Source organism: Muntiacus reevesi, chromosome 3, assembly GCF_963930625.1.
Source record: "Muntiacus reevesi chromosome 3, mMunRee1.1, whole genome shotgun sequence".
Taxonomy (NCBI): Eukaryota; Metazoa; Chordata; class Mammalia; order Artiodactyla; family Cervidae; genus Muntiacus; species Muntiacus reevesi.
Window position 1 is genome coordinate 215,427,139 of NC_089251.1, and position 13,373 is coordinate 215,440,511.

The window sequence follows — 13,373 nt, forward strand, 5'->3', positions numbered from 1 at the left end:
AATGCTGAAGAAGCTGAGGTTGAACAGTTCTATGAAGACCGATCAGACTTTCTAGAACTAACACCCCCAAAAGGTGTCCATTTCATTTTAGAGGATTGGAATGCAAATGTAGGAAGTCAAGAGCTACTTGGAGTAATAGGCAAATTTGGCCATGGAGTACAAAACAAAGCAGGTCAAAGGCTAACAGAGTTTTGCCAAGAGAATGCACTGCTCATAGCTAACACCCTCTTCCAACAACACGAGAGAAGACTCTACACATTAACATCACCAGATGGTCAATACTGAAATCAGATTGATCATATACTTTGCAGCCAAAGATGTAGAAGGTCTATACAGGCAGCAAAAACAAGACTGGGAGCTGACTGTGGCTCTAATCAAGAACTCCTTATTGCCAAATTCAGACTTAAATTGAAGGAAGTAGGGAAAACCACCAGACCATTCAGGTATGACCTAAGTCAAATCCTTTATGATTATACAGTGGAAGTAACAAAGAGACTCAAGGGATTAGATCTGAGAGAGTGCCTAAAGAACTATGGAAGGACATTTGTGACATTGTACAGGAAGCAGTGATCAAGACCATCCCCAAGGAAAAGAAATGCAAAAAAGGCAAAATGGTTTTCTGAGGAGGCCTTACAAATAGCTGAGAAAAGAAGAGGAGTGAAAGGCAAAGGAGAAAAAAGACAGATATACCCATTTGAATGCAGAGTTCCAAAGAATAGCAAGGAGAGATAAGAAAGCCATCCTCAGTGATCAATTCAAAGAAAGAGAGGAAAACAATAGAATGGGAAAGACTAGATACCTCTTCAAGAAAATTAAAGATATCAAGGGAACATTTCACGCAAACTTGAGCACAATAAAGGACAGAAATATTTGCATCTAACAGAAGCAGAAGATATTGAGAAGAGATGGCAAGAATACACAGAAGAAATATGCAAAAAATATCTTAATGGCCCAGATAACCAGGATGGTGTGATCACTAACCTAGAGCTAGACATCCTGGAATGCAAAGTCAAGTGGGCCTTAGGAAGCATCAATGTGAACAAAGCTACTGGAAGTGATGGAATTCCAGTTGAGCTATTTCAAATCCTAAAAGGTGATGCTGTGAAAGTGCTGCACTCAATATGCCAGCAAATTTGGAAAACTCAGCAGTGGTCACAGGCCTGGAAAAGGTTAGTTTTCACTCCAATCCCTAAGAAAGGCAATCCCAAAAAATGCTCAAATGACCGCACAATTGCACTCATCTCACATGCTAGCAAAGGAATGCTCAAAATTCTCCCAGCCAGGCTTCAACAGTACATGAACCATGAACTTCCAGATGTTCAAGCTGGATTTAGAAAAGGCAGAGGAACTAAATGAAAGATCAAATTGCCAACATCTGCTGATTCACTGAAAAAGCAAGAGAATTCCAGAAAAATATCTACTTTTGCTTTACTGACTATGCCAAACTTTTGACTGTGCGGATCACAACAAACTGTGGAAAATTCTTACAGAGATGGGAATACCAGACTGCCTGACCTGCCTCCTGAGAAACCTGTATGCAGGTCAAGAAGCAACAGTTAGAACTGGACATGGAACAACAGACTGGTTCCAAATTGGGAAAGGAGTATGTCAAGACTGTATATTGTCACTCCACTTATTTAACTTATATGCAGAGTACATCATGGGGAACGCTACCCTGGATGAAGCACAAGCTGGAATCAAGATTGCTGGGAGAAATATCAATAACCTCAGATATGCAGATGACACCACCCTTATGGCAGAAAGTGAAGAACTAAAGAGCCTCTTGATGAAAATGAAAGAGGAGAGTGAAAAAGTTGGCTTAAAACTCATCATTCAGAAAACTAAGATCATTATATCCATAGCCATCACTTCATGGCAAATAGTTGGGGAAACAATGGAAACAGATAGAAACTTTATTTTTTGGGCTCCAAAATCACTGCAGATGGGGCCTGCAGCCATGAAATTAAAAGACGCTTGCTCCTTGGAGGAAACATTTTGACCAACCTAGACAGCATATTAAAAAGCAGAGACATTACTTTCCCACAAAGGTCCATCTAGTCAAAGCTAAGTTTTTTCCAGTAGTCATGTATGGATGTGAGAGTTGGACTAAAAAGAAAGCTGAGCACCAAATAATTGATGTTTTTGATCTGTGGTGTGGGAGAAGACTCTTGAGAGACCCTTGGATTGCAAGGAGTTCCAACCAGTCAATCCTAAAGGAAAAAAGTCTTGAATATTCATTGGAAGGACTGATGTTGAAGCTGAAACTCCAATACTTTGGCCACCTGATGGGAAGAACCGACTAATTGGAAAAGACCCTGGTGCCTGGAAGAGATTGAAAGCAGGAGGAGAAGGGGATGACAGAGGATGAGATTGTTGGATGGCATTACTGACTTGATGGACATGAGTTTGAGTAGGCTCCAGGTGTTGTTGCTGGACAGGGAGGCCTGGCATACTACAGTCCATGGGTTCGCAAAGATTTGGACATGATTGAGAAATTGAACTGAAATGATGTATGTATATGAGAGCTGGACCAAAAAGAAGGCTGAGTGCCATAGAATAGATGCCTCTGAATTGTGTTGCTAGAGAAGACTCTTGAGTGTCCTTTGGATGAAACTAGTCAAATTCTGAAGGAAATCAACCTGAATATTCTTTGAAGGCATGATGCTGAAACTGAAGCTCCAATATTTTGACCACCTGAACTGAAGAACCAACTCATGGGAAAAGACCCTGATGCTGGGAAAGATTGAAGGCAAAAGAAAGAGAGGATGAGATAGATAGCATTATCACTCAATGGACATGAATTTGAGGAAACCTTGGGAAATAGTGAAGGACAGGATAGCCTTGTGTGTTGCAGTCCATGGGGTTGGAAAGAGTCAGACATATCTTAGTTTTGAACAACAATAGCAACACAAGTGCACATATGCTGAGTTACTGATATTAGTTACTTTAATTTATAGTCTAAATTGTTGGAATATAATTTTCATATACAAATACTCACCTCCTCTCTGGTACTTAAGTATAGCCTTTGTTATAGTTACAAGGTTTTTACATACCCATCAAAAAAAATAACACTAAAGTTTTCTAGAGTCAAACATTTTTAATTGATAAAGGTACATTGTATGGTATTAGTATTAGTATTGATATCAACTTCCCAATTACTATCCATCAGTCCATTTTTTAATTTAAGAAATTAATTGCTTTTTAAAATAAAACAAGCAATCAAAAAGAGACAATGAAAAAAATTGAGAATGATTTGCTAAAATCAAGTGCCAGTATGAATTAGCAAATTTGTCTATGCTGCATAAACGCTAATTAGTTATGAAATACTCATCAGATATTTTTATTATTTATAGGAACATGTTGCAAACAGAAGCATCTGAAGCCTGGTTACAAACGATGAACATTCACACATGTTTCTTTCTAATTCAAGTGTTACATGACTTTCCTGACTAAAGTGAGAAAGTTTATACAGGCAGTAGTCTAAAAATTGATTCAAGAAGTTTAGATATACATCTTCAATAAATCTAAAATGCTATAGCATATTACAGCAGTATCATTCATTATGAAGAATTGTCATTTGGTGAAAGTTATAAATATCTTTATATATTTGATCAGCATATAATCATAAATATAGTACATTCTATTTTTGTGTTTCTCTATTATACATGCATTCATAAACATCTAACTCTGCATTTGCCTGTGACTATGCTAGACTGTGACTACTTAAAAGTAGGGATCATCTAGTATTCATTTTTATATTTCTTCATTTCTTGAGCAGTGTCTAGCACATCATCGGTATGTATGGCTAGTCAATCAATATGTTTGTGTTTGACAAAATGGAAGAACGGATGTATGAAGGCATGGAGGAGGCATGGCTGAACTCACATTAATACATATACATGTGCCACATCCCATTCTATGAAGACGATAGAACTCCATTCATAAGAACGTGCCTGCAGCTAGTTATCAGTCATTTCTCACTGAAAGGGATATAATTTCACTATGAGAAACACTTAACATTTAAGAATCACAGTAATAGGCAAATATTTTATTCCTTTCTCCTTTCCTCTCTCCTTCCCTTCTTTCTTTCCTCCCTTCCTTCAGCTATTCATTAATTTTTCCTTTTATAAAATGAGATTATCACATTTTTGCAGCTTGGGCAAGTAAAATTTTTACTTATTCAATCTTGTAAATTGTGTGACACTTCTATTCTTGTCCCAAGATGCAGCCAACTAAGAAATATTCATTTGCTCCCCATGACAAAAATTCTAAATGGGCAAATTGACATTGAAATCTTAATAAAAATTGAACAAACATGTAATTAAATGTAATTTAATTTAATTGATTCATTTAATTAATTGTCTAAAAATGCTGGCATGGTGTGACACAAATGACATGTATGAGTTTTGGAATTAGACAGAACTGTGTTGTAATCTAATCTACCCTCCTCACAAAGGATATATCTTCTAGTAACTCACCCACTTCAGTTTGTTAGTTTACAAAAAAGGGGAGAGTAATACCCCCACTTTTGTTGCACATTTCCCCCACATCTAGCCTCTAATGCTTCAACTTTGTTTTCCCCTTAAATACACTTTGTTTCCTATATTTTATTTTTCTATTGTATGTTTTCCTTTTACTACCTCAAAATTTTTTCTTCTTCCTTCTTTCCTTTGTTCCAATGTTTTTTCTCTCTTTCTTTCTTTCATTCTTTTAGTTTTTCTTTTTGCAAGGCAATTTGAATATCATAAAAGTAAAAAAAAAATCTGGTTTCCTGAAAAGTTAAATGATACAATGTAGATAAAATTTATACATCATCTAAGATAATTTAATTCAAATGATAAATAATATTATGACTACTAAATTTAAAGATTGTATATGACACATCAGTATAAATATAAGTATAATTTTTGTTTCTCTGCCCAAAGGAAAAGGTGTTAGGCTAAAATTTCTATATACTTTTAACAAAGTGGTTTTCTTCTGCTAATCTTCCAGTGTGAAAAAGAAGAAAATATTTTCTTAACTGATGATAATATAACAAATTTTTCATTTTTTTTTTTTTTTACTCTTTAATCAGCATTGCTGGTTAATCTATATTCATCTAATCCTTTTCTTGAAATTGTATAGGGTTAGTTTGAAATTATTAAGTACTAGGTTGGGGGTTTATTGATTTTTTTTTTTTTAACTTGCTCCAGGGCTTCCCAAGTGGAGCTAGTGGTAAAGAACCAGCCTACCAATGCAGGTAGATGTAAGAGATGTGGATTCAATCCCTGGGTTGGGAAGATCCCCTGGAAAAGGGCATGGCAACCCACTCCAGTACTCTTGCCTGGAGAATCCCATGGAGCCTGGTGGGCTACAGTTTCATAAGATCACAAAGAGTCAGACATAACTGAAGCAACAACGTGCACGCATGCAGGATGGAACTTGAGCAGGAAATAAACTTTCACTGTTAAGAGCATCTGAAATTTGTGCTTTTTCATAGCAACAAAATCTGGGGAATGCAGTCTAATAAGAGAGAAAAATAATTTAGATTGTTAAAGAGGTAACAACTACACCAATTAAAGTACTATGTAGTTATACTGCATTTGGCTTCTTTGGTTAATCTGATGTACTGATTATATTAAAGGCTAAGAATATGTTCCAGAGTCAAGGGAAAATAATGTGACTATATCAAGGCTTCATAACAATATTTGTCCAATATATAACTATGTAATGATTGTTTTCAGTTAGGCAGTGCCCCTTGTACTCTCAAAGCACAAACTGGACTTTGAACTTTTATAGAAAAATATGGTATCTGTATTTCCGACGCCCCCCCCCCCCCCCCCCCATGAAATGACTAGCATGGCGAAAACTAGAACAAGCTACAACTTGCTACCTGGAATAATAAGGATAAATATTGATGTGACAGATTTTCTTGGCCTTTATTCTTCCAAAAGACATGCACATTTCACATTTTGAGCTTTGACAATATGCCAAGGGGCAGAAAACAAATAAGAGATGTGCAGTGGTGACCTGACTCTTGAAATATGGACAACACAGGCTGCTAAATCTGAATTGCTCAAAAGCCCTGCTGAAAAGTTGTGATCTGTTTGAAATCACTTCTGACAACTTCCTTGGGCTCATCTCAAATATTCTCTATAGGGCCACTGGGCCACTGGTCCACATGGAGGGGTGTTGCCCAGTCTGACAGCGGAGCTAGAGAAGGCTAAACCCTGCCGTCTCGTCTCTTTGTGTCTGCAAAGCCAGCAGTTTGAGAAACCGGGGCCTTATTTAGTTGCTGTAATGTAGAGAATGATTCCTACATTTTAAAACTGTGTGACAGAAACAGAAATCATTAACTCCTTCCCCTAAACTCTGACAGAGTTATCTCTAGGACCTGTAATTTCCTTATGTGTTTCTCACCCAAAGCACCTAGAAAACAATGTGAAACTTTTTAGAAAATAATGAGATGGAACAATCACGACCCCAAAGAAAATGACAAAATGCCTAATTTTCAGATCATTCTCTTAATGAACGTCCCTTTGGAACTTGTATATTCATTTTGTATCCTTCTGCATTTTTAAAATCTACTTTGAAAATGTTCTGAAAGCTAGTTCCTGTGTATTTTCTGAGGTGTTCGAAGGTGGACCTGTTGCCCTATCCTTCTCTCTTGTCCCTCATGGGACTTGAGCTGGACTTTATTTATGTGGTTGCCTTTTTGTCACTATTGCTATTACTATCAAAGCACTTCTAATTATTTATTTATGCCAGGTTTTCCTTATTTTTAATAATCAGCATTTTTTAAGAGCCTCACACTATTTTTTGCCTCCAAACTCCCAAGAGTCCAAATGATGCCAAGTTCTGATCATATTATATGAGCTGCTTCAGCAGTTTTACGATTCTATTTTTTTAAAAGTGTTTATTGTGTTGAAAACAATATTCTGTATTTTTAAATTGGTATTACATTTCTAATCCTTAAAATAACTGTAGTAAGTATAGAATCAGCATTTCCATATTAAGATGACAAATGAGTCAAAGAGAAAAAAAGTGAAACCAGCAAAACAAACTGCAATCTTGCGATACAAGTTATTCTATTTCTTGGTTCTTTTTTGTGCCCTGTTTACCAACAAATCACTTCTAAAATGTCATGTTTTTAATTAAATAATTGTCTTCCTATCTTTTGCAAATTGGGATTCATTTTAATATCTGTTTTTCAAATGCATGGTTTCTTATTCTAGCAGAGTACCATGTCATCACGTGACGTCAGGAGGAGAAGCCAACAGAAAATGAGATGGTTGGATGGCATCATCATCTCAATGGACATGAGTCTGCGCAAACTCCAGGAGATAATGAAGGACAGGGAGGCCTGGCCTGCTGCAGTCCATGGGGTCACAAAGAGTCCCATCCAACTGAGCAGCTGAACATCAACTGTGTCATCAAAACCGTTTGAAAACACTCACATGATTGAGAAAATTTGTATGTCAGATGTTATTAGTGTTCCCCCACTGCTTATGAATACATTTCAAATTTTAGCTAGACAGCCTATGTGCCTCAGAACGATTTCAGTGTATAACATTATTGTCCAACACTCCTCCAGGAGCACCACTTATCTTACACCACTCACGTCCCCAGAGTCCCTGCCACATTCTTTCCTGCCTCATCCCTTTGCTCAAATAGATTAGAGTCCTTGAGGGGTAGGGGCTATACCTAACTTTCATCTCTTTGATTCTTTTCTTTCTTTCTTCAGCAGAGAGAAAAATACCAGAGTTAAAACAAGAAAAAGACAGGAGAAGATCGAACAAAACTGAGAACAATTAAGTTCTAATAAGTTAAGATATTTATCTTTACTTATACTTACTAAGTAAATTAAGCCTATTTGGTTTCTTTTGTAGAGAGAGATTTAACCTCAGTTCCAGAACACTCAGGAAACAGTGTTATAATAAATAGTGGTATAATAGTTTTAGAAGAAATCATAAAGATGAGAAGGAGAACCAAAAATCATGATGAAATGAATCATTCTTTTTTACTGACTCTTGTAGTTTTTGAAAATGTATCAAGGAAGTAAGATAAGGTATTACAATGATGACAGGAAGATGCTCATATGATACGCTGTCAGATCTCATAATACAATACAGGCACTAGGACAGTATATTCAGCAACATTAGTTAACACATATTACAGGCAGAATGCATGCTAGCTGCTGTAGCAAATAGATACTTCAAATACAACTTGTTACTTGAAGAAATTTACAATCTGCCAGAGAGAAACAGACATATACATTTAGAGGGGCAGGGAGTAGAACTGGCGGCATTCCCAAGTCAGTTTCAAAGAAATATGTTTCATGTCCAAAGGCCAAAGAGAGACGAGAAGTCAACTCAATTCTAACCACAAAATATGGACTATCATAATACGAAAAATGTGGCCACACACATGCAGATGATTAGAGAAAGGAGATAATTGCATGGAAAACCATGTTTCTCAAGGAAAAAAAAAAAAAAAGAGAGAGCGAGAAAAAAAAATGATGCCCAAATAAATCTAACCAAACCAAAACAAACAACCAACAAACCCAGAAACAAAGAGAAACAGGAATATTTTGGGGAAAATCCTCAAGCTCATAGCAGGCTATTTTTAGCTTCTGCTTGAAATGAAGAAGTAAAACATAAAAACTAACAGTGCTAAATTGTTTTTGATCACATGGAGAATTGGTCCTCCTATGTGCAAGAAGCAATAACATATATTATGAGAAATGTCTTGGAATTCTGTCATACCATTATTTTCAAAACAGTGTGTGCCAGAATTGATATGACTTCAAAAGCAGTGTAATATTGAGAGTTAGACTTTTTTTGGTTCTCCCTTTTTGGTGGACAAAAAATGACTTTAAACTTGGCTTTTTCTTTTGAAAAAGACTTGTGAATTGCACAGAAACTTATTTTTAGAAAGTAAATATTTCCCAAGTTCCACCAATAACAGTAATCATTCATCTTTCAGCTTCACTAATCAAATATTTTAGTCTGTTTTGTTCACTGATATAACCTTTGGTGCCTAGGTTGTTTTCTGGGATATAGTCAGTGTTTAATACAAATTTGCTGGTGAATTTAATGTAGTAAAAAAAGATTGCCAGCATTTTTGTTATCTAAAAAGGCAAGATGGGGAGAAACCAAGGGACAGACACCTGGGACTCTAGTACTTACAGACTGTGGCTCTCCTAAACTAGGTGTTCATATTAAGAAATAGGTGGAAAAGTTAGGCACCAGTAAGCTACATATATGCCCTGATATACATTAAAGTATAAGGAAATAGATTATAAAATCATAGAGAAAAATTAAGCACAAGTATTTAATTGTGACCCTGCTGGAGGGTCTGAATAGAACAACAAGACAGGGGAAGGGGACATTTGCTTTCTCCGTTTGAGCTGGGACATCCATCATCTCCTGCCCTTGCATATCCACGCTCCTGATTTTTGCTTCTTTGGACTTCGACTGGATGTATACTATCAATTCCCAGATTCTTAGGCCTTCAGATTTGGACTTATTTATACCACCAGATTTCCCTGTTCTCCAGCTTACAGACAGTAGATCCTGGGATTCTTGGCCTCCATAACTGGATTAGTCAATTCCTATAATAAATGTCTCTCTCTCCATACAAATATACATATACATCAATATATAACATATGTGATATATGATATATATCCATTACTTTTTTTTTTCTGGTGAACGCTGAATATTTAATTTTTATCTTTAAAAAAAAAGCTTCAGTTAAGTCAAGTAATATTTACTATTTATATACAAAGAGTAATCTTGACTTGAGATTAATGAGATGAGAAGATTGAAGTGGAAAAAGGCAGGAGAGACATTTGTGTGAGCTATGTAAGCAAAGAAATTTAGGTGTGGAAAGGTCCCATGGCTATGTGGCAAGGTTGTTATATGCATCTGTGTCTGCAGTGATAGGAGAAGTAGGGTAGCTGAAGCGACGTGAAGTGAAGTCGCTCAGTCGTGTCTGACTCTTTGCGACCCCACGGACTGTAGCCTACCAGGCTTCTCTGTCCATGGGATTTTTCAGGCGAGAATACTGGAGTGGGTTGCCATTTCCTTCTCCAGAGTAGGGTAGCTACTAGAGGTGAAATGTGCTGCGGATGTTTCTGAGAGATAGTCCTGTGGAGGCTAGTCTACGCTTTAAAAATAATTCCAAGTCAATATAAATAAAAGTCTGATCCTAGGGAGAAATTTAAGAAGAAGGAAGACATAGTTAACTTGCTATTGAGTTCACAGAATTAAAAATTTCTGTATCTCACAGCAAAAATTGTTTAACAATGCATTGCTTTCAAAATAATACCTATCCATTTTTTAAAATTTGGCTTTAACATTGTTCAATACATCTACTTTAATTAATGTCAAAAGTCTCTCCAAATAAACCTTAAAAAAAGCATTCGATTTTCATTTTTTTCCTAGGCTTTTCTTTGGGGTTTTCTTTTTCTTCACACATAGTAATAAGTGAAAATAGCCATTAAGAGACAAAAGTGAAGGCTTTCAAAGAACAAATCTATTTCTTAAATTGAAAGATAAGGTAATAAAATTTCTATGTATAAAAAACTGTCAACCTCATAGATCTGAATGCTTTATAGACTTTCCAGAAATGTATAACTTATGCACAATTAAAAGCTTTCCTTCTACAAAAAAAAATAATAATGTAGTACCAATAAAATTATTATCTTACCTCTTAAAGTAATTTCTGTTTCCTGAAAGGCTTTTAAATGAAATAATACATAGTGGCTTTTCATTAAAGATATATGACCACTACCAATTGAAATCTGAAGCTAAAATCTGTGCTTCCAAAAATTTCCCCTTATGAGGAAACTCAACCACTAGAAAGATGTCTGGAGGGCTTAATATTATCTTAGGTGGAGAAATTTTGTATGAGCACAGACAGTTTATACTAAATTTATTTTTATTTATTTACATTTTAGTACCAAATGAATTATAAATACTTAAGTGAAACTAGGAAATTTTCCACATTCTACAAATCTCACCTCTAGGAAAAATGAGTATAAAATCTGAATCATCTATCCTTCATAGTTCCTTAACAATAGTCTTTAATAACTAGTAAAAGAATGATCCTCTTTATATTTACATTTTCCTTGTCATAAAAATATTTTCCCCTAGATCCCACTTCCCCTTGAAATTACCATGTTTTTCGTTCATTTAATCCACTGTCAAGGATTCAGAAAGGAATCTACTTTTTTTTTCTACTCTCTTTCCTTTCACCTTCCCATTTACAGTCTGTTTTCAACCAAATAGCACTTGCAAAACATCTCTCATAATGACCATCTACTTGTAAAATTCAATAAATCACATAGAATTCTTATCCTTTTTGAAGTGTCTGGAGTTGATATTCTTGGACATGCTCTATTCCTTTGACTTGGAGGTACCTACTCTTTGACAAGCTCTCTCCACATTCTATTTCTTCTCATTTACATTTGTTGATTCTTGCATAACACAGTATCAAACACTGATGTCTCCTAGAATTCCATCCTTAATCCTCCAGTCTTCTTTCTATAAACCCACTCTTATGTCATGCATAAAATATGTCTCATTATCTGGCCCACAAACATCTCATTAGTATTCTTCCCCTCCCCATTATACCATATAGCCTGTGTTCTAATCTCAACAACCTTCATTTTTATTTGCAGAACTATTCTCTTGACTGTGCTATTCCTCTTTCAAGAAAGGTTTTCAGCCATTTGCCCCCCATAAAATTACTAAACATTTTTTCAAAATACTGTTAAAATATCACTTCATCTGTTAAGCCTTTCTCTCTCCCTCTAGTCATCATTAGCTGATCTCTGTTCAGCTATTTTTCACAAACTTCAGTCATATTTCTTTTATAACAATTGTCAAATGGTATTTTAACTTTTGAAAATCCATTCATCTACCCAAAATGAATTTCATGTTCTTCAAAAATAAAAACCTTATTGGAGTTAGTCAACACAAAGAAAGCAATACAGAGCAAGAGTTTTAGCCAGGGCATGGACTTTAGAACCAATGAGGTGTTTACTAAGCCAGTTTTAGCTGTTATTAATACTTCTAATTATACACAAGGTCTCCCTCATCATAGGTTATCAATACATATTTGGTGAATAGATTAATGAATGCACTACAGAATATCATCTCTTTTATGCTTCTTTTCATGGCTTAAGTAGTTTGAGGGATTCAGTAAGCATTACTTGTACCATCAAAATAAATTTTAAGGTGTAGAAAATCAAAACAGAGACAAAATTTCAATTAAGTCCAAGGCAGATAGAAATGAAGATACACAAATGTGCATCAGGTATTTGTGCTGAACCTCTCCAATGAACATAGATGACTATGAAAAAAATTACAGAGTTTTGAAAATGAAACATCTGAATTTTAATACCATTGTGCCTTAAAGCCACCAAGTACCCTGAGACACTGCCACATGGTATTATTGGGGGTTGCCAATCAAGACTTCTGCTTACGTGGGATTTTAAGGAGGATGTTAGCTATGGTTCATCTCTAAAGCTCAATGCAAGATGCAAAAGTAACTTGCATTGTTATGAAGGCTCCTAGTTACCCAAAATGTGGTCCCTGAAATTTCTCAGAGGAAATGAATGTATTTGTTAAGAACAAACTGAATCAAGAAAGAATGATGTGAATTACTAAGAAATGAAGTTTCTGCAATACTTTAGCATATACCCATTTCTTCTGTAAAGAAGTCTTAGTTTAAAGTAAGACAAGTTCACACTGAAATCTTGGGAACCAAACCAATGTGTGTCATCAGTACTTGAAGTAAAAAGTTACTAAATAAAAGCCACTTTTCCAAACATAGCATCTAGTATAGTAATTGAGTCTAGAAACACCTGCTCTGTCCTTGTCTAATTAAAAGCCACTATTCTAGCAAATATATCTTTATGAGACAGTTCCACAAGTATTTTCATTCCCTCCATTATTTTTCTAGACACTCTAGCTGACCGTGGTGCATACACGTGTCCATGAGCAAAGCAAAGGTTAAGTATGTATGACACAGATGAACCCCAAGATTAGGTACACACTGTGAAATGCATGTGGATGTTCATGATTTAAACCAACGGACTGCAGCCTGAAATGATGTCACACAAAACTTAGCGGTAAATGGAAGGTTAAACCTACTTGCATCTCGGCTCATTAAACGCAGTTAAAGTGCAAATCCCCTCATTCTGACAGTAGTGATCACATGGGTTCTCTTTCTGGTCACAGCGCTGACTTTTAAACCCCACAGAGCATCTGCAGAATTTCAGTAAAATACAGCTAAATCAAGTGTCTGACTTTTTTTCCCAAATATATTTCAAATTCATTTCATACAGAGATATTTATAGTAACATATCAACACAATTTTTCTTA

General features: G+C 35.6%; 1 protein-coding gene across 1 annotated transcript in view; it reads right to left on the reverse strand.

Annotated features, from left to right (window-relative positions):
* Positions 1-13,373, reverse strand: part of LRP1B (LDL receptor related protein 1B) — a 1,678,044-nt gene that overhangs the window by 28,041 nt on the left and 1,636,630 nt on the right. The window lies entirely within an intron of this gene.